This window comes from Mustela nigripes, chromosome 14 (genome assembly GCF_022355385.1).
Source record: "Mustela nigripes isolate SB6536 chromosome 14, MUSNIG.SB6536, whole genome shotgun sequence".
NCBI classification, from domain to species: Eukaryota; Metazoa; Chordata; class Mammalia; order Carnivora; family Mustelidae; genus Mustela; species Mustela nigripes.
This window is the reverse complement of record NC_081570.1, coordinates 74,847,115-74,869,113: the sequence shown is the minus strand read 5'-3', so window position 1 is coordinate 74,869,113 and position 21,999 is coordinate 74,847,115. Positions and strand designations below refer to the sequence as shown.

The 21,999-nt window shown below is 39.0% G+C and overlaps 1 pseudogene; it reads right to left on the bottom strand.

Moving 5' to 3' along the window:
- Positions 1-9,516: 9,516 nt before the first annotated feature.
- Positions 9,517-12,764, bottom strand: LOC132002009 (tubulin alpha-1A chain-like; annotated as a pseudogene).
- Positions 12,765-21,999: the final 9,235 nt, after the last annotated feature.

The window sequence follows — 21,999 nt, the reverse complement described above, 5'->3', positions numbered from 1 at the left end:
AAAATGGAAATAATTTTCCTTATATTTGTAGAGTGTATTATAAGTCATTTTTCATATACAGCGTTCATTTATTATGTACCTACTCTCTTTGCATGGGGTAGTTTATGCAAAGCATGTTGGAAACTGAGGCATGTGGATATCAAGTGTATTAGCCAGGTGCTCCATCATGCCATTTGATGAATGGGATCAAATGCTTGTCTTTTCTTCTCTCCCCTCCCCCCTGCCATCTAAACTCCATATAAAAAGGAATTAGAAGAATTATTTTTTGAAGTTTTTAGTCAATAGTATCTCCATCCTCTCATGGAGCACTCTCCCATTCCCTCTTCCAGAGAAGCATTATTTTTTTTAGAAAGGCAAGTTATTGGGACGCCTGTGTGGCTCAGTTGGTTAAGCAGCTGCCTTTGGCTCAGGTCATGATCCCAGCGTCCTGGGATCGAGTCCCACATCAGGATCCTTGCTCAGCAGGGAACCTGCTTCTCCCTCTGCCTCTGCCTGCCATTCCGTCTGCCTGTGCTCGTTCTCTCCCCCTCTCACTCTCTGATAAATAAATAAAATCTTAAAAAAAAAAAAAAAGAAAGGCAAGTTATGAATGTGGATGGAGGCAGCTAGTTCTGTGGTATACCCATGGCTGGAGGAATGGTAGGATTTGAAGAAGTCTCCTAAAATAATGTTATAACGATTGTTCCATAGAGTTTAGGTTTTGTTTGTTTGTTTTTGTTTTTGTCTGTTTGTTTGTTTGGTCTATGTTTTATCAGGGTGATTACTATTTCTTTTCTGAGGTAAAAGGAGATATCATTCTTGGAGGAACGGGAGTAGAGTGAGTGGGGAATAGAAAGCAAATAATTGTAATGGGAGAAAAGAAAATCAGAAACTGGAAACCGACATAGGGCAATAAAGGTATTGGATTAAAAACAAATAAAAGGTGGACGCATACAAAGTGAATATCATTTTTTAAGGCAAGAAATGGTGACTTGTTTCATCTTTGAGAAGCAGAGTATTATTAAAAATGTAGTAAAGTAATGAGTACAGAAGGGTATAGGATATGGCCAGCTGCAGGAATTTCTAGTCTGTCTTCTGTGCTACTTATTAAGTATCCCAGCTCTCATTCCATATTCAAAACTAAGCATCCATAAACTTCTCTATCTAGCAGGATGAGACCTAGGAAGATATTCAAATACCAGAGTAACTATGGAAATAGGAAGAACAAAGAAGAATTCTTGAAAGTCTCTGGGTAAAGATAAAAGGAAAACAGAATAAAGATCTCACAGCAGGGGCTTGTGACAGATCTCCAAATCAAGAAGTCAGGGAAGATGAAGTGGAACAAAGCCAAATCTCCACAACCAGGGAGATGGTCCATAGATTCCCACTACCCAGTTAACTTTCAGACAACTCACTCAGGAGAACAGAACTGGAAACATATAAAACATAAGTTTAATTCTCTCAGTAAATGATGCAAAAAGAGTAGTGAGAATTTTGAAAATGGTCTAACATTTGGAAGGAGATTTTATAGACTGCCTGAATGTCTTAAAAAAAACCTGGAGAAGAATGATCCTGGATTGGCCAAATTCTAAGTATGAACATTATTTCAAAAATGTTAGGAAATCAAGGTTGACATGCTTATAAATTTGATGGGCTATAAAAATATGTATATAGATGTGTGTATGTATATATTTAAATAATAAAATTTTTGAGGAAGATTAGAGATTTATGTCATACCAATAAAAGGCAAGAGTCACTTTAAAATATGTATTTATTATAAATGCCTTATTGGAACCCTGTTCTTCTACTATAGTTTGAAATTAGCTGTGTCGTGATGATGTATAGATTATGTATTTCTTTGCAGCGAACGCCCCCAAACTTAGAAGTTCTTGCATGGTTTTGTCCTCTTATGTGGTTTTTTGAGGCCTAGACTTGGAATTCCACAATGTCAAATCTTTCTTTTTCAGTCAAACCAAATCTCAAGGTCAGCCACCGTTCAAGGGCTGGGAATGGACTCTTCTTCATAGGAGGAGCTACAGAGAATTTGTGGTTATTTCTCAGCTACTGTAGGTGTTTAACTCAATTATAAAAGGAGATATGAGATAAGAGACCTCAATTGAAAACTGCTAAATTATTGCCAAGAGTTATTAGTACGTAGCTGGCCCACTGTTCCTTCCCTCCCTCTCCAGGATCATTTTTTGGGGCAGATATTCTTATGAGGAAGCTCAAGATAAACTGCTGAAACCTTGCTGAGCCAACTGGAAGGGTGTGTGGGGTCTTGGCCACCACCTGTTTATCCGTGGCTTTTCAGTATCTCATGTATGAGTCTGCTACCAATTCAGTGACATACAAAGTGCACTGAATTTCAGAAAGAAGGACTTTTCTGTGTGCCATAAATCTTGTGATAATATTTGTCATTAGCTCAAGCACTGATCCATAGTTCAAAGGAAATTTACACTTCAACTGAGTAAGACAGGTTTTTATCTTCTTAAATCATGGTACTGGAGGCTGGAAGAAAAATAGTCAGGCAGAAAAAAAGTAAGGTTGAATGACCTCGTTTAGTCAGCATTCTGACACCCTCACAAGAACTCAACAGAGACAAGTGGCCTGAAGGATCTGTGAGTATTTGCAGGAGGCACCTCATACGATGGCTCCACGTTGCAAAGTTTCCCTTCTCCAAGGAGCTGCGATGTGCACAGGTATGTGCTCTCCTTACCCCTACCCTGACTGCCATCTCAGTGTTAGGAAAGAGTCTCCTGGACCATGGCTTACAGGCTTAGGCCTATCATCTGATCTAAGATAAGCCAATCAGTTTGTCACTGTCGTCAATTGGAAATGTTGCCCAAGGAGTATCATTGTTATTGGAAGTTGCACTGGAAGGAAGACCCACCACCTCCTGCTTAAGAAATACATGGAATTGCACTAGTTTTTACCCTTTCTGAGTCTTGGTTTAGTTCTCCCTTAGATTTGGTAAGGTATTCCACTAATCTTGCACTAAATTCCCTGTTTTTGCTCAAACTACTGCAGTTGATCTCTGCTCCTTGTCGTCAAAAGAAACGTAACTAACAGAAGACAACCACAATTGAATGGTTAGAAGAAAGTGGTTTATCTGGATGCCATTTCATCAGTTCACTGAGTCATTCAATAGTCATTTATTGAGGACCTATTATATGCCAGTCACAGAGCTAGGTAAGCAAATAAGACAGAAGAAGGCGTAGAGAGACAGGCAAACATATAATCACACTAAATTGTGAAAATGTTCTGGTAGAGATACTTACAAAGTGATGTGGGAGTACAGATAAGAGTACTAATGAACTCTCTGGATAGGTTGGGAGCGGAGGTTAATCAGCTTGGAGAAGGATATAAGCTAAGGACTAAATCAAAGTTATACAGGAAATTCAATCTTATTACATTACAGGGGCAGCAAATGAGGAATTGCTACATGGAGGCTGAAGACCAGCTGTTCTCAATATCAACTCAGCTCTGCCAAGTGGAAACTGATTTGAACAGCAGCATGAGAGACTGAGATTATATATGGAAGAATATCCTGATGGTGAGAGTAGTTAATGTTGGGAGATTGTAGAATTTTCTCCTCTGGAGGTTTAAAAAAATAACACAGCACATCATCTGCCTGGGATAGCATTATTGTGATGCTAGCTAAGTATGGAAATGGAAGATAATTGCTCAAGGTCTTTTCTAGCTTTGAGTTTTCATAATTCTGTCATTTTTTAAAGAAAAACTTAATTGAACCAGTGAAAAATAAAATTACAGCCAGAAAAGGAATGTAAAAGGATAGAAAAATAATTGAATTATTAATTCCCTCTTGGTTCAGGAATGAGGAAGAAACTAAGGGACTAAAAAGATTCAATATGTGTTATTTTAGAAATTAATTTGAAGTCACATAGTCTGTTAGTTGTTTAAGAACTCCCATGTTGGGACTTAACTGGTTGCTAACCAATGGTCCTGTCTTTTCCTTCCAGCCCAGAGTACTTTAATTTCCCCTGATTCACTTTGTAACTAACTTCTTCTGCTTGTAGAAGATTTTGTGTGTGTGTGTGTGTGTGTGTGTGTACTTCTTCTGCTTGTAGAGCATTTTGTGTGTGTGTGTGTGTGTGTGTGTGTGTGTGTATATATATATATTAAGATTTTATTTATTTATTTGACAGAGAGAGACACAGCGAGAGAGGGAACACAAGCACAGGGAGTGGGAGAGGGAGAAGCAGGCTTCCCACAGAGCAGGGAGCCCAATGTTGGGGTCAATCCCGGGACCCTGGGATCATGATCTGAACTGAAGGCAGATGCTTAACCAGCTGAGCCACTCAGGTGCCCCCATTTTGTATATGTTTATAAATTTCTTTTCATTGTGAACTTAAGCAAATTTATAGACCCAAGACAGTCAAATGAACATTATTTCTCTACATCACTCCAAATTTACATCTGTCCTTTTTAAGGTTTGCTACCTACATTCTGCTTATAGAATTTTTGAATTCTGCTTTCTTCCACATGATTCATATCATTTATGAACGTTGATGTGTTCCCCAAACTTGCCACATTTAACAGCACTTGAACACATCACTGTGAATCCATGTACTAAGTGGGCTAGCTAGAACTGAGTGGGAGGTCAAATGCTCTGGGACCATCTGTGATGGGATAAAACCATCACTGCCTCACACCTGTCACTGGAGTAACGTCATTAAGAAGTTAATTCTTCCTCTCTCTCTCCCTCCCTCCCTCCCTGTCTGTCTTCCTGCTTTCCCCCTCCTTCCCTCCCTCTCTCCCTTCCTCTCTTTCTTCCAATTAAAGAGACTAGGATGAGAGTAAAATTACAACATAGGTTCAGAGAATTGTGAGTCCAGTTGGGCTATCGGTAAATTATATGACTAGATAATAAAATTAGAAAATTAAGTTCAGTAAAATTATGTAGAATTTGTTAAGCCACAGAGTTTGGTTTGTAGGGCAAGCACTGGGAAACCAATGAACACACAGCATTTGGAAGATAAGCATGGAAGTGTTGCACAGTGGAAGACTCTAGAGAATGGGGATCAGTTTAAAGACTCAAAGCAGGGGACTCATTCAAAATCAGACACATTTAGAATTGACATTCTATTTTATATTAAGCTTCACGATGTACATACATATACCAATGTTTTGATATTGGGCTAATGCCTTGTTTTATTTTTTAGATGTGAATCCACTCAGTGTTGTAAGTTGTTTTTATTTTTGCTTTAATCTTGATCATAATTCATTGTCTATGATTTTCAGTTTTAGTTTCTTGAAAGCTGCACAAAAGTTTAAAGACATTTGTTTGCAGAGCAATCTTAGTGCAGTGTCCCTTAAGATTTTAATTTTTTTCACCATTCTTTTTTATCTCACTCACACTTAATTTCACAGCAGTTTTTTTTAACAAATGCCTTTATCTCGTTTTTACCAAAGCATTCAGTTTTTCATGAAAAATCTACCTCTCTTTTCTCACACATATTTCATCAGTTTATAAAATTTTTAACTCAATAAAGAAATTAAAATAATGAAAACACATCACAAACTGATTTTCTGATAAGCATACAACTTGACTGGTGAGAAAAGAAGGTATAGGTATGCTAAAATATAGTCTTAACCTGGAATATTAGGCATACTTGGACATAAGGCTTATATTTTGGAAGAAAGAGAACATGGATTAATCTGCTGTGCCAGCTAAGAGAGTTTAGGGAAAGGGGCAAACAAAACAAAACAAAACAATAAACCAGCCTAGAATTTAGTTTTGAGTCTTTCACCAGAAAATCAAATTTTATTTTTTGGTGTCCTTACATAGATTTATTATACTTCCTTTAACATACTAAACTTCCCACCCATGTCTTTGTGTCTTCTGCATATTAATTTTTTCCTTCAATTTCCCTGAGATTCTATCACAAGGGCAGAACTGGATGGAAATATTTCAGTAGCCTAGATAGTACCCTCTTCTGGGATATTCTTGAGAAAGGGAGGAGGCCTTCTTGTTCCTGAGATTGTAGAGAATTAAAAGTAGGATTGTTTTGTGTCTTGGTTTGGAATCCTCTCAGTAGATTTTGACTTGTAACCCTTTTTCCGAGGATACACTTTCCACTGGGAGTATAATGGGGTGTAATTCAGAGTTTTTGTCTGTTTTTTTTTAATAGAACTTTTGGGATTACCAGATCACCAACATCTCCATCTTGTAGAACTGGTGGTGAGGGCGGGAGCGGGGGGAGGAAGAGGAGAGAAAGAGCAAGAGGAAGAAACCTTCCTTCTAGTTCTCCCTAATGTACACAAAGAGTAAACATATCCCTTTCCGTACCTCTTCCTTGAGAGGACTTGTAAAGTTAGGACCCTGGAAACCCAGAAAGTGACTTTCCTAGCTCAATGCTGTATGTGGTGCTGATTCACATGGGAATTTGTATCCTGGCTGTCAGAGCTAGCTTGATAGCAGATCTTGTGGAAACAGTGTAAACTTGTTTCTTGAAAAAGAAAATATAAAATTATAATTGATTTTTCCTTTAAGAATAAAATCAAGTTTAACTAAAAATCCAGAAGGACTATATTGTATCCTGTAGTGTAGCATAAAATCCTTCAACCAATTACAATCTCAAATGACAATGGGGTTATTTTTTTTCTGATAAAGATCAGGAATCTAGTATTGTCCAAACACCCAAGAGGTGCTATTTGTTTCAAGTGGAATGGAAGGGTTTTAGCAATTATTGTGATGAACGAAATGAAATGAAGAAAACTTTGGATAGTTAAATGTTTTCTTACATGATCAGGTGGGTATTGTAGCCCTAGGCTCTGGGTGGGAGCAAAGATTCCTGGAATGTTCTAGTCCAAGTATTGAAAATACTGGACAATGGGGTGCCTGGGTGGCTCAGTGGGTTAAAGCCTCTGTCCTCAGCTCTGGTCATGATTCCAAGGTCCTGGGATTGAGCCCCACATCGGGCTCTCTGCTCAGCGGTGAGCCTGCTCCCCCAACCCCCTCTGCCTGCCTCTCTGCCTACTTGTCATCTCTATCTGTCAAATAAATAAATAAAATATTTAAAAAAAGTAAAAATACTAGACAAAGCCTAAATTTTAGAAGAAAAGCTGCTCTCTGGTTGTGTTCTTTTGACACTATTGGGAGTATATATTTATGTAAACTCACTATCTAGTTCACTCAACAGTGGTTGAAACTAATGAAGCTTCGATTCAGGCTCCTCACTTGCATTGGCCTTTCAAAATGCTCATATGGTCATATGCTTTTGTGAAGTTTGGAGAAGTAGGATACTTTACCTGCAATTTGTTAAAATCACTAGACCATTCAACTTTGACTTCCTGTGATGGTTAATTTTATGTGTTGACTTTACTGGGTGATGGAGTGCTTAGATAGTTTCTTAAATATTTCTGGGTGTCTGTGAGAGTGTTTTTGGATGAGATTAACATTTGAGTTGGTAGACCGAGTAAAGCAGATTGCCCTCTCTAATGTAGGTGGCCCTCATCCAATTGGTTGAAGGCTGATTATCACCCTCCCATGAGTAAGGGGGAACTCCTGCTTGAGTGTTGAGCTGAGACTTCATTCTTGCTGTCTGAAACATGGGCTCCTCTTGGGTCTTCAACCTTGGCTTTTGGACTGAAACTACACCATCTCTTCTCCTGGATCTCCAGTTTTCTGACTGCGGGTCTTGAGATCACCCCCACAATGCTGTGAACCAATTTCTTAAAATAAATCTTTTATACAGATATATATCCTTTTGGACCTGTTTCTCTGGAGAACCCTGATGAATATCTTTCTTTCAAAATTACTCTTGAGTTGGGTGCTATTGGAAATGTTTTGGGGATTTAAGAAGAAATTTAATTGGGGAACACACTTAGTTGAGAATATTTATATAGCTTGCAGTCACTTCTGTGTGCAACAAGCTAGCCTGGCATAGAATTGGCTTCTAGCTTTATCCCCCTGCCCACTGTACCAGCTCACTTGATAATGTGGCTGAGGACCTATGCCCCGTTATCTATCACTCTGAGTGTTGTTTAGCACCTGGCACTGAAAGTTTGTGGATAGTGGAGGCAAAATGATGTCAAAGATCCACCCCATAGAAGGTTAATTCCCTTTCACTCATGAGGTTTTCATATATGGGTACCATAGCATCTGTGCCTTGATATCAATCCAGAAACCCCAGGGCAACAAGTGAGAAGTGAGCAGCATGGGCATGAGATCAGGTACAACCAAGTTTTTGCCTACATGAAGTTAATGAGTGTAGCACTAGCTCAAACAAGAGTAAGTAGGACAGATAGCTAAAACTGAGATTCACACCAGCATCATATAACACAATGCTTCGTACATGGATCTTCCTTCAATTCAAGAACATTTTCTGCCATTATGTCTTCAAATATTATGTCTTTCTGATTCTTGATGTTTTGAAATCCTATTAACTGTTGGAACTTCTTCTTCTATCCATGATTTCTTTTCATTATGCTTTCATGTATTCTGTTTCTTTTTTCTCTAAGCTGTATTTTGACTGATTTTCTAGGTTCCATCTTTTAATTCGTCAGTTTTCTTTTCAGCAGTGTCTTAATTCCACTCATCCATTTTGCATTTAATTTTCATGATTGTATTCTTCATTTCCAGAAATTCTATTATCTGTTTTTAAAAACCTAGTTCTTTTATTCCCCTATTTTATTCTTCTTTTATCATTTTGAACATTTTAAATATGTTTATTTGAAAGTTTCAGAGTTTTCTTTTTCACTGGTTCTTAAAGATAAAAATATAATTTTTTTTCTTCAATATGGATTGATTTTTCCTGTGTGCCATTTTTCATGGGAGTCCTTGATACTAGGAATATTCCTGTGAAAAGTTTCAAGTTTGCTTTTGCCAAAGCTCTAAGAGCTCCATTTGTTCTGTACCATAGCTTTTATTTATCTAAAAAACCTTTTTTTTAGTATAGTTGACACAACAATGTTATATTAGTTTCAGGTGTGCAATATAGTGACTCAACTGATACCATTTCATTATTATAGCTTATTACACTTTATATCTCTCTCTGCCCCTTAAAGCACAGGGCTTTAACTTGCATCATATGAATCCTAAAGGCAGAGGAAGGCTAGATCAAGGTTAGTGAACTACAGTGTAGATTTTCTCATGATGCCCAGCCCAAGACATGAAAATGAAATAAATATGTTCCAGCACTGAGGATATTTAAGAGTTTATGTGGGGATTTTACAACCTCTTTCACCTCTTCTATAAAATTACTTTTATCTACCTATTTTCTTTCTTAGTACCAAACCTTTCTGTCAACAAGACTCCTTCTCTCCTGTACCTTCAGCTTCTACTCTATTGATTCAATTCCAGTGACATTTAAGTATGTTGAATCTTTTCTACTATTTTTAACACAAATTTTGGGCATCTTCTTAGACTCTCTTGATCACTTTAAAAAAAATAAAGATATTGCTTGACCCTGGACTGTGTTGTCTGTCACCACTGCCATCAGACTGCATCTTTGCTGCAGTCTGAGTTAGAGCCTTGAGCCTGCCTTGTTCCCATGGCCCACACACTGAGCTCTCTGTTCCAGGGTGCATTGACTGTTTCATTCAGATTGGATTAATGACTAGACTCAGGGCATGGAATCTGACTTCTTGATGACTGCTAGGGGATTGGATGACATAGCCTGGAAGTGTGGAGGAGAAAGTTTCTTGTAGGATGAATATTGACCAATGAGATTAAAGAGTAGCAAAAGATGAATTCCCAATGTTCCTGCTTACCCAACGCAGACTGCTCTGAGGTGTGCTTGCTTTGTACAGCCCTCTGACAGGGCCTGCAGACACACCTGCTGAACATCCTACTGTGTGTCTTCACAGATCATTATGAAGTGGCCATCAGTGCTTGGTGCAACTCATCACATTGGTTTGCATCTCTCCTTGCTTTGTTCCTCCTTTCCTTATCCTCATTTCCCTGGGCTAGCATCTCACAAAAGAAGAATAGTTTTTGTCTGTTTGTTTGTTGTTTTAAGATTTATTTATTTATTTTAGAGAGAGAGCACAAGTAGGAGGGACAGAGGGAAAGGGAGAGAAAAATCTCAAGCAGACTCAGTGCTGAGTACTGAGCCCAATGTGGGGCTTGATCCCATGACCCTGAGACTATGACCTGAGCTGAAACCAAGAATTGGCTGTTTGTGCCATCTGGGTGTTCCATGAAGAATAGTGTTTTAATCCTCACTTCAGGTGTGTTTCCTGGAAGACTTCGACTAAGGTACCCATTATAAAAACATTTTCCTTAACCCTATATCTCCCTTCATCTATTCCATTTATAGCTCCTTCCTTGGAAACTTTTTGAAGGAGTTTGTTTTTGGGTTTTTTACCCTTTAACTCTGTTTCTTATCTGCCATTCATTCTTCAGTCTAGCTCCTCTCTCCCATTTGTCTTAAAGCTGCCTTCACCAAGATCAATAATGACCATGTTGTTAAATCCAAAAGATAATTTTCAGCCTTTATCTTACCTGATCTGTGTGCAGCACTTGACGCTGACCTCACATTCTTCCAGCATTTTCTTTCCCTGAATTCTAGACCATGTAGTCTTAATTTTTATCTCACATTATAGCTGCTCCATCTCAGTCACCTTTATATATCTTGAAACTATTGGTATTTCACAGGACTCTATCCTCAGTTCCCTTTCCTTCCCTCCCCCCATTTTCCATTATTCTCTTCTCTTTCTTTCTTCTCTCCTTTTCTCTGGTATAAACTATCCCTGGGAAGTCTTACTTATTCACATAGCTTCAGGAGCCATCTATATGCCAGTAACTTCCACACTATATTTTAAATCTAATTTTTTCTCTTTCTTTTTTCCTTTTATTCATTTAAGACTGGAAATACTTTATTCAAGCCCATCGGAGAAATGGACAGCTTGGGTCTATAACAGAGCATGTGTTTTAAAGCATAGGTTAGCATTGTATATGAGACTATACACTGCTACGCACAAATCAGCTCATCAGAGCACAACTTTTCAAGTTTAAAACAGAACAAGCTTCCCTGTAAAAGAAGCACCTTTGTGATATTTTTAACTTTAGTAGTCTTCTCCTTTTTCACCCTCTCCTTCAACAGAATCCACATCAGCTTCTTCATAATCCTCTGAACGACAGCCATGTCCTCATGGGCCTCAAAAAAAAAAAAACAAAACACTGTCCTTCCTCCATGCCCTCCCCCACATACCAGTGAACAAAGGCACACTTGGCATACATCAGGTCAAACTTGCAGTCCAGGCAAGCCTAGGCCTCAGTGATGGCTGTGGTTGTGTTCAGCAGGCACACAGCTCGCTGTACTTTGGCCAGGTCTCCACCAGGAGGCTGGTAATTAATGCCAACTGGGAAACCAGAGGGGAACCAGTGCACAACCTGGATAGTATACTTGGTCTTGATGGTGGCAATGGCAGCATTGATATCTTTGGGAACCACATTTCATGGTATAACAGGCAGCAAGACACATATTTACTGTGGTGAGGCTCACACTTCACCACCTGGTTCACTGGCTCAAAAGCATGCATTGGTGATCTCTGCTACAGAAAGCTGTTCATGGTAGGCTTTCTCAGTAGAGATGACAGGGGCATAGTGTCCAGAGGGAAGTAGATGTGAGGATAGGGCCTGAGGTTGTTCTGGAATTCTCTCAGATCAACATTCAGGGCTCTCTCAAATCTGAGAGTAGTAGTGATGGAGGACACAATTTGACCTATCAACCTTTTTTGATTAGTGTTGTTTGGCATTCAATATCGAGCTTTCTACAACGGATGTCACAGATGACCTCATTGTCTACTCTGAAAGCACAATCAGATTGCTCCAAGGTGGTATGGGTAGTGAAGGTGGAGCTGTAGGGCTTGACTACAGCTGTGGAAACTTGGATAGCTGGGTAAATGGAGAATTCCAGCTTGGACTTCTTGCCATAATCAACTTAGAGACATTCCATCAGCAGAGAGGTAAACCCGGAGCCAGTTCCCCCTCCAAAGCTGTGGAAAACCAAGAAGCCCTGAAGACCTGCACTGGTCAGCCAGTTTCCGAATTCAGTTCAAGACAAGGTCAATGATTTCTTTACCAATGGTGTAGAGCTCTCTGACATAGTTATTGGCAGCATCTTCCTCTTCTGTGATGAGCTGCTCAGGGTGGATGAGCTGGTGGTAGTTGCCAGTGTGAATGCCATCAGTGACTGTGGGTACCAGGTCTACAAACACTTCCCTAGGCACATGCTTCCTACCTCCTGTCTCACTGGAGAAGGTGTTGAAGGAGTTATCTCCTCCCCTAATGGTCTTGTCACTTGGAATCTGGCCATTGGGCTGAATGCCATGTTCTAGGTAATAGAGTTCCCAGCAGGCATTGCCAATCTGGACGTGAGCCTGACCAACATGGATGGAGATGCATTCATGCATGGTTGCTGCTTTGTGACTGCCAAGCAGATGGCAGAGAGGAAGGGGAGATGTTGTTTCTTACAGCACAACTCTTAGGTGGTCGACATAAGAGAACCTGCCAAGTGCCAGATACTTAAAAGGACTTAATTGCCCTCTAGATATTTCTTCTTTGGTGTTCTGTAAGTCCTTGAAACTGGACATGTCCAAAAATAAAACTCAACATTTTCTTCCCACCTGAATCTATTTTTTTTTCTTTTTCCTTTTTTTTTTTTTTTCCTGCCTTGCCTGTCTCAGTGACTGGTATCTCCATTCTCCAGCCAGAAATTAGGTGTCACCTCACTCACCCACAACTTCACCCCCCATTAAAGTGACAAATTCACCCCTGTTTTCCCAGATTTTTTTTGGTGTTTGTATGAAAAATTTCACATCCGTGGAACCCCCACAGTTCCATAAAACCTGGAATGGCTTGCCTGGAGCTGTCTTAATTTTAAAACTGAAAGTCTCATGTCTTGGGAACCTCTTTAGTCCTGGACAATCCATAAGGTTGATAATCCTTTTGCCTCTATCCAATCAATCATCAAGACGTACTGATTTAAACTTTAATGTGTCCGGGTTGTCCAGTTCTCCCCATCTTCACTGTTACTCTAACCAGCATAGGTCATTGACATGTCTTGCCTTGACTGCTGCAAAGTTTTGCAACTTTCCTTTGACTCTAGCATTTCTTCCTCCAACCCATTCTCTGAATTGCTGCTAGAGTCATCTTTCTAAACTATAACCTTGATTGTATCGTTTTTCTTTTGAAATCTCTGTGACTGTTCTTTATTTGCCCTACGATAAGGGGCACACTTTTTTTTTTTTTTTTTAAGTAGACTCCATGCCCAGTGTGGAGCCCAATGTGGTGCCTGAATTCGCAACCCTGAGATTAAGACTAAGCCACGCCAGTGCTCCAAGGGGCTTATGTTTTAAAATGTCTCACATGACCTCTCATGAAATCATCCTGTTTATTCTTTCAGGCTCATCCTTTCTCACTTTGTTGTTACACTGCATATGAGCCCAGATACCAGCTGTCTCCTCTATGAAAGCAACCTTTGTTTTTATTTTACACCCACATGGACATAGAACTTTTGCATATCTTCACATTCTATATGTTGAGCCCATCTCTACAAAAGTCTTGGTAAGAAACACAGAATTCACAGAGAAGATGAAAGGAATCTCCTAGCATGTGTGGTATAGCAGCAACGCCCCAACTCACTATTTGACATTTCTTCTCCAAAGTTCTTTCTCAGCTCTGACACTCCTCTAAGATTTCTTTTTTCCTTTGTCTCTACTTTTCTTCCAAGGTATACAGCCTTCCTGGATCTATACCCCCCCTTCCTGTGTCCCTTCCCCAATCTCTTTACACTCATCTCTTTATTATCCTGAGTGATTTGGCTTTGCCCTAGATCCTCTTTATAAATGTACATTCCCAACTCCATCTAAGGGTTCAACAAAACAAAGTGTCCTTCTATTTTGAGATCCCATTCCTGCTCAGTGCCATCATTTTTAACTTGACATGTCTGGTGGGGTCTCATCTCTCATCCCAAGTGGGTTGTTAAAATACTTCTTGAAAAATGTGGTGTTACCCTCTTAGAGAAATTGTTTTACCAGCTGTTAAGACAGTAAAAGTTTCTTCCTTTTGTCACCTGTTTTTCAGCTATAATGGCTTCCCTATAGTTCTCATAATTTTTCTTGTTTTCTTCTACTGTGTCTTTGTATAGGTTGCCAAATCACCTGAGATACTATATCACCATTTACTTAAAAAAAAAGGAAAGGAAGAAAGATTTGACTGACTAATAAATACACCTAAAGTTATAATATTTTTCCCTTGCCAAAATTTTTCTTCAGCATCAAGAAGGATGGACTGCTTTTATAAATGGAACTGGTGTTAGATGTAGTTCATGAGGTTTGATTTGAACAAAGAAATTCCTAATTATATCATGACTCATTTTAGCATTTTTAATCATCATAGTATGATGAAATTCACTGCATTGGTCTCTAGGGGATTAGAAAGAAAACTAATTTCAGTTTTTGAAAGTCATTTTCAAGATCTCCAAAGAAGGCTTATATAGGATATGAAAGGGGCCTAAAAAATTACATAGTTCTGAGTCTGAGAATTAGTACAATTAATCAAAACTGCAATCCATCTTCCCCTAGAAAACAACAATATGCAAAACACATGGCCATTGTGTGCAGTCCAAACAATCATGTACATGTACAGGTAGGTTATATTCAATTCAATTAACCTAGTTTATTTCTTGATAACATCATTGAATATATCTACATTTTTTACTAATGCAAATGATTGAAGATTTTAAGATGGCAGTAGAATAACTTTATGTTGTATGTGGAGAGTCACACTACTCGGGTTTTTCAGTGGCCTTCCTTAGTGCTAGGACACTTGAGCTTCAAAGACTTGAGAGGAGTGTGGATTATCAAAACAAATACAGAGTTGGAGTTCATAAACACGACTTCCATATATATAGCTAGCTATATTTTCTTAAGTCTTTTATTTCATTTTATTTTTAAAAGATCTTTAAAATTTATTTAACAGAGAAAGAGAGATCACAAGTAGGCAGAGAGGCAGGCAGAGAGAGAGGGAAAGAACCCAATGTGGGACTCCATCCCAGGGCCCTGAGATCATGATCTGAGCTGAAGGCAGAAGCGTAACCCACTGAGCCACCCAGGCACCCTTCTTAAGTTGTTTTAAACTCTCTGCATTCTTTAACTTTTTAAACAATCTTTACAATCACATTTTATTTTTTTTATTTTTTAAATTTTTTATTTTTATAAACATATATTTTTATCCCCAGGGGTACAGGTCTGTGAATCACCAGGTTTACACACTTCACAGCACTCACCAAATCACATACCCTCCCCAATGTCCATAATCCCACCCCCTTCTCCCAAACCCCCTCCCCCCGGCAACCCTCAGTTTGTTTTGTGAGATTAAGAGTCACTTATGGTTTGTCTCCCTCCCAATCCCATCTTGTTTCATTTATTCTTCTACCCACTTAAGCCTCCATGTTGCATCACCACTTCCTCATATCAGGGAGATCATATGATAGTTGTCTTTCTCTGCTTGACTTATTTCGCTAAGCATGATACGCTCTAGTTCCATCCATGTTGTTGCAAATGGCAAGATTTCATTTCTTTTGATGGCTGCATAGTATTCCATTGTGTATATATACCACATCTTCTTGATCCATTCATCTGTTGATGGACATCTAGGTTCTTTCCATAGTTTGGCTATTGTGGACATTGCTGCTATAAACATTCGGGTGCATGTGTCCCTTTGGATCACTACATTTGTATCTTTAGGGTAAATACCCAATAGTGCAATTGCTGGGTCATAGGGCAGTTCTATTTTCAACATTTTGAGGAACCTCCATGCTGTTTTCCAGAGTGGCTGCACCAGCTTGCATTCCCACCAACAGTGTAGGAGGGTTCCCCTTTCTCCGCATCCTCGCCAGCATCTGTCATTTCCTGACTTGTTGATTTTAGCCATTCTGACTGGTGTGAGGTGATATCTCATTGTGGTTTTGATTTGTATTTCCCTGATGCCGAGTGATATGGAGCACTTTTTCATGTGTCTGTTGGCCATCTGGATGTCTTCTTTGCAGAAATGTCTGTTCATGTCTTCTGCCCATTTCTTGATTGGATTATTTGTTCTTTGGGTGTTGAGTTTGCTAAGTTCTTTATAGATTCTGGACACTAGTCCTTTATCTGATATGTCGTTTGCAAATATCTTCTCCCATTCTGTCAGTTGTCTTTTGATTTTGTTAACTGTTTCCTTTGCTGTGCAAAAGCTTTTGATCTTGATGAAATCCCAGTAGTTCATTTTTTCCCTTGCTTCCCTTGCCTTTTGCGTTGTTCCTAGGAAGATGTTGCTGCGGCAGAGGTCGAAGAGGTTGCTGCCCGTGTTCTCAAGGATTTTGATGGATTCCTTTCGTACATTGAGGTCCTTCATCCATTTTGAGTCTATTTTTGTGTGTGGTGTAAGGAAATGGTCCAATTTCATTTTTCTGCATGTGGCTGTCCAATTTTCCCAGCACCATTTATTGAAGAGGCTGTCTTTTTTCCATTGGACATTCTTTCCTGCTTTGTCGAAGATTAGTTGACCATAGATTTGAGGGTCTATTTCTGGGCTCTCTATTCTGTTCCATTGATCTATGTGTCTGTTTTTGTGCCAGTACCATGCTGTCTTGATGATGACAGCTTTGTAATAGAGCTTGAAGTCCGGAATTGTGATGCCACCAACGTTGGCTTTCTTTTTCAATATCCCTTTGGCTATTCGAGGTCTTTTCTGGTTCCATATAAATTTTAGAATTATTTGTTCCATTTCTTTGAAAAAGATGGATGGTACTTTGATAGGAATTGCATTAAATGTGTAGATTGCTTTAGGTAGCATAGACATTTTCACAATATTTATTCTTCCAATCCAGGAGCATGGAACATTTTTCCATTTCTTTGTGTCTTCCACAATTTCTTTCATGAGTACTTTATAGTTTTCTGAGTATAGATTCTGTGTCTCTTTGGTTAGGTTTATTCCTAGGTATCTTATGGTTTTGGATGCAATTGTAAATGGGATTGACTCCTTAATATCTCTTTCTTCTGTCTTGCTGTTGGTGTAGAGAAATGCAACTGATTTCTGTGCATTGATTTTATATCCTGACACTTTACTGAATTCCTGTATAAGTTCTAGCAGTTTTGGAGTGCATTCTTTTGGGTTTTCCACATATAGTATCATATCATCTGCGAAGAGTGATAATTTGACTTCTTCTTTGCCGATTTGGATGCCTTTAATTTCCTTTTGTTGTCTGATTGCTGAGGCTAGGACCTCTAGTACGATGTTGAATAGCAGTGGTGATAATGGACATCCCTGCCGTGTTCCTGACCTTAGCGGAAAAGCTTTCAGTTTTTCTCCATTGAGAATGATATTTGCGGTGGGTTTTTCATAGATGGCTTTGATGATATTGAGGTATGTGCCCTCTATCCCTACACTTTGAAGAGTTTTGATCAGGAAGGGATGTTGTACTTTGTCAAATGCTTTTTCAGCATCTATTGAGAGTATCATATGGTTCTTGTTCTTTCTTTTATTGATGTGTTGTATCACATTGACTGATTTGCGGATGTTGAACCAACCTTGCAGCCCTGGAATAAATCCCACTTGGTCGTGGTGAATAATCTTTTTAATGTACTGTTGAATCCTATTGGCTAGTATTTTGTTGAGTATTTTCGCATCTGTGTTCATCAAGGATATCGGTCTATAGCTCTCTTTTTTGGTGGGATCCTTGTCTGGTTTTGGGATCAAGGTGATGCTGGCCTCATAAAATGAGTTTGGAAGTTTTCCTTCCATTTCTATTTTTTGGAACAGTTTCAGGAGAATAGGAATTAGTTCTTCTTTAAATGTTTGGTAGAATTCCCCCGGGAAGCCATCTGGCCCTGGGCTTTTGTTTGTTTGGAGATTTTTAATGACTGTTTCAATCTCCTTACTGGTTATGGGTCTGTTCAGGCTTTCTATTTCTTCCTGGCTCAGTTGTGGTAGTTTATATGTTTCTAGGAATGCATCCATTTCTTCCAGATTGTCAAATTTATTGCCGTAGAGTTGCTCATAGTATGTTCTTATAATAGTTTGTATTTCTTTGGTGTTAGTTGTGATCTCTCCTCTTTCATTCATGATTTCATTTATTTGGGTCCTTTCTCTTTTCTTTTTGATAAGTCGGGCCAGGGGTTTATCAATTTTATTAATTCTTTCAAAGAACCAGCTCCTACTTTCGTTGATTTGTTCTATTGTTTTTTTGGTTTCTATTTCATTGATTTCTGCTCTGATCTTTAAGATTTCTCTTCTCCTGCTGGGCTTAGGGTTTCTTTCTTGTTCTTTCTCCAGCTCCTTTAGTTGTAGGGTTAGGTTGTGTACCTGAGACCTTTCTTGTTTCTTGAGAAAGGCTTGTACCGCTATATATTTTCCTCTCAGGACTGCCTTTGTTGTGTCCCACAGATTTTGAACCGTTGTATTTTCATTATCATTTGTTTCCATGATTTTTTTCAATTCTTCTTTAATTTCCCGGTTGACCCATTCATTCTTTAGAAGGATACTGTTTAGTCTCCATGTATTTGGGTTCTTTCCAAACTTCCTTTTGTGGTTGAGTTCTAGCTTTAGAGCATTGTGGTCTGAAAATATGCAGGGAATGATCCCAATCTTTTGATACCGGTTGAGTCCTGATTTAGGACCGAGGATGTGATCTATTCTGGAGAATGTTCCATGTGCACTAGAGAAGAATGTGTATTCTGTTGCTTTGGGATGAAATATTCTGAATATATCTGTGATGTCCATCTGGTCCAGTGTGTCATTTAAGGCCTTTATATCCTTGCTGATCTTTTGCTTGGATGACCTGTCCATTTCAGTGAGGGGAGTGTTAAAGTCCCCTACTATCATTGTATTATTGTTGATGTGTTTCTTTGATTTTGTTATTAATTGGTTTATATAGTTGGCTGCTCCCACATTGGGGGCATAGATATTTAAAATGGTTAAATCTTCTTGTTGGACAGACCCTTTGAGTATGATATAGTGTCCTTCCTCATCTCTTATTATAGTCTTTGGCTTAAAATATAATTGATCTGATATAAGGATTGCCACTCCTGCTTTCTTCTGATGTCCATTAGCATGGTAAATTCTTTTCCACCCCCTCACTTTAAATCTGGAGGTGTCTTCGGGCTTAAAATGTGTTTCTTGGAGGCAACATATAGATGGGTTTTGTTTTTTTATCCATTCTGATACCCTGTGTCTTTTGACAGGGGCATTTAGCCCATTCACATTCAGGGTAACTATTGAGAGATATGAATTTAGTGCCATTGTATTGCCTGTAAGGTGACTGTTACTGTATATGGTCTCTGTTCCACCATAAGACGAAACAACATTAGAATAATTGGGATTCCAGAAGAAGAAGAAAGTGAGAGGGGAGCAGAAGGTATACTGGAGAGAATTATTGGGGAGAATTTCCCCAATATGGCAAAGGGAACGAGCATCAAAATTCAGGAGGTTCAGAGAATGCCCCTCAAAATCAATAAGAATAGGCCCACACCCCGTCACCTAATAGTAAAATTTACAAGTCTCAATGACAAAGAGAAAATCCTGAAAGCAGCCCGGGAAAAGAAGTCTGTAACATACAATGGTAAAAATATTAGATTGGCAGCTGACTTATCCACAGAGACCTGGCAGGCCAGAAAGAGCTGGCATGATATTTTCAGAGCACTAAATGAGAAAAACATGCAGCCAAGAATACTATATCCAGCTAGGCTATCATTGAAAATAGAAGGAGAGATTAAAAGCTTCCAGGACAAACAACAACTGAAAGAATTTGCAAATACCAAACCAGCTCTACAGGAAATCTTGAAAGGGGTCCTCTAAGCAAAGAGAGAGCCTACAAGTGGTAGATCAGAAAGGAACATTTTGTTTTATTTTATTTATTTTTTGAAAAGATTTTATTTTTAATAATCTTTTTTTAAAAATTAATTAATTAATTAATTTGACAGAGAGAGAGAGATCACAAGTAGGCTGAGAGGCAGGCAGAGAGAGAGAGGGAAGCAGGTTCCTGCTGAGCAGAGAGCCTGATGCGGAGCTCGATCCCAGGACCCTGAATCATGACCTGAGCCAAAGGCAGTGGCCCAATCCACTGAGCCACCCAGGCGCCCCTATTTTTAATAATCTTTACACCCAACAAGAGCCATGTGTTCTTCTGACTGAGCCAGCCAGGTGCCCCTACACTCACATTTTATTGTTATGTTATTGTTATTATTATTATTAATATTATTAACATATTATTATATATTGATGTTGTTGTTATTATTATTATTTTGGTGCAAAAAGATGGTTTTATTAAAGTACAGGGACAGGACCCTGGGCAGAAAGAGCTGCTGCACTGGAGTTGTGAGGAATGGCTGATTTAAACTATGGGGTTGAGGGAGATAAGGAAAAAGGGAGGTGTCCAAAAGGACTTTCATAAACTAAAGAAGACCCTCAGGATACTAGAGGCCTTGTGGTTATCATGCTAAGATTGTTTTTCCCTCTAGCAAAGCATTCACATTATGATACTTGGAAGTTTCCTAGAGGAATGTCACACATATCCCACCCAGAAGTGGGGAGGGGAGTTGCCAGGTGTCAGGTTGTGCTTTGTCCTCAGTTTGTCTTCTGCTTCCTCATCATTTCCCCCCTGAAGAATCTGGCCCTTAATTTTTTAAGGTTGGGGAAGGCAGAGGTCTTATCTTCTGTAATTTATTCCTGCTGAATAGGAGTGTAGAGATGTCTCTACCAACTGGTCAATATTGGTCAGCTGGGGAACATGAGGGGGAGTTACAAAAGGTAGAGACAGCTGAATCTAATGTGGTCACCATGTATGAACCTCCTGGAGTAGATAGGATCGTTTGTTGTAGTGAAGTGATCGTAATGATGGAGTCTCAGCACCAAGCAGAGAGACACTTCATCATTTTTTGAAGAAGAGTTTGAGGTCTAGAGGTCCATGGGAGTAAGAAGGCACATTAATTTGCTCATTGGTCTCCTGAGACACTGGTCAGGAAATCTGAAGTGGGCAGCATTAAGTCTAGAGGGTCTTTTCTTGCTTTTTGACAGAGAGGGAAGAAGAAGCCATGGTGCCTGAGGCACTGAGGACGGTATCATACACTTACATTTTAAAAGAGAGATCTTCCCTTGTTTTCTTTCTCATTGCTGGAGGAGGAGTGGGTGTGTGGATGGGGTGATTGGGAGATGGGCATTAAGGAGGGCTCATGATGTGATGAACATTGGATGTTAATAGGCAACTGATGAATTATTGAACTCTACATCTGAAACTAATGATGTACATGTTGGCTAATTGAATTTAAATTAAAAAAAGAAAGGTAAGATAAAGTAATAGGTGTGAAAATACTTTGAAAATGAAAAAAGCTTTCCAATCGTAGATGGACCTGTCATCTTTTAAATTTGCAAAGGGCAAAAATGAGGAGATTCATTGTACTAATCTGTTCATCCTTCCCACTATTCAACTATCCATCTCTCTTACACATCCTTCTTTCAACAAGTATTTATCAAGTACTTAATGTTTGCATATGATGGCTACGGTGGTCCCAGTCCTCATGGAACTTACATGCTTGTATAAATAGTACACAGACAACTTAAATTCAAATTGATAAAGACTATACTTGAAAAGGGAACCTTGGGATGGTTGGAGCAAGTAGGGTTGTGGTTGGGAAAGGTTTTCCATAAAAATGATGCCTAGATTGTCTGATCTTTTAGCTTTCATGAGAAAATATGGGAAATGTTGTTAAGTGTCATGGGAAGTATGGGTAGTAGCAGGACAAAGAGAGGTAGTAGAATGTTCCAAGCAGAAAGAACATAATGTGCAAAGGCCCTGAGGCAAGAGTCAATTTAGTTCAACAAAAATTTCAAGGTAACAGTTCTGCCAGGTGAGAAATCTTCATTTGAATTATTTATGAACAGAGTAGTAGCTAGTTCCATAGAATATCTGATGTGTGAAAGGTGTGCCATTTATCCATTTGCAGCTGTCCTTTGGCCTCAAGTTTTAGATTGAATTGTACTACCCCTGGCAGCTCTCTTTGTCTTTTTTTTTT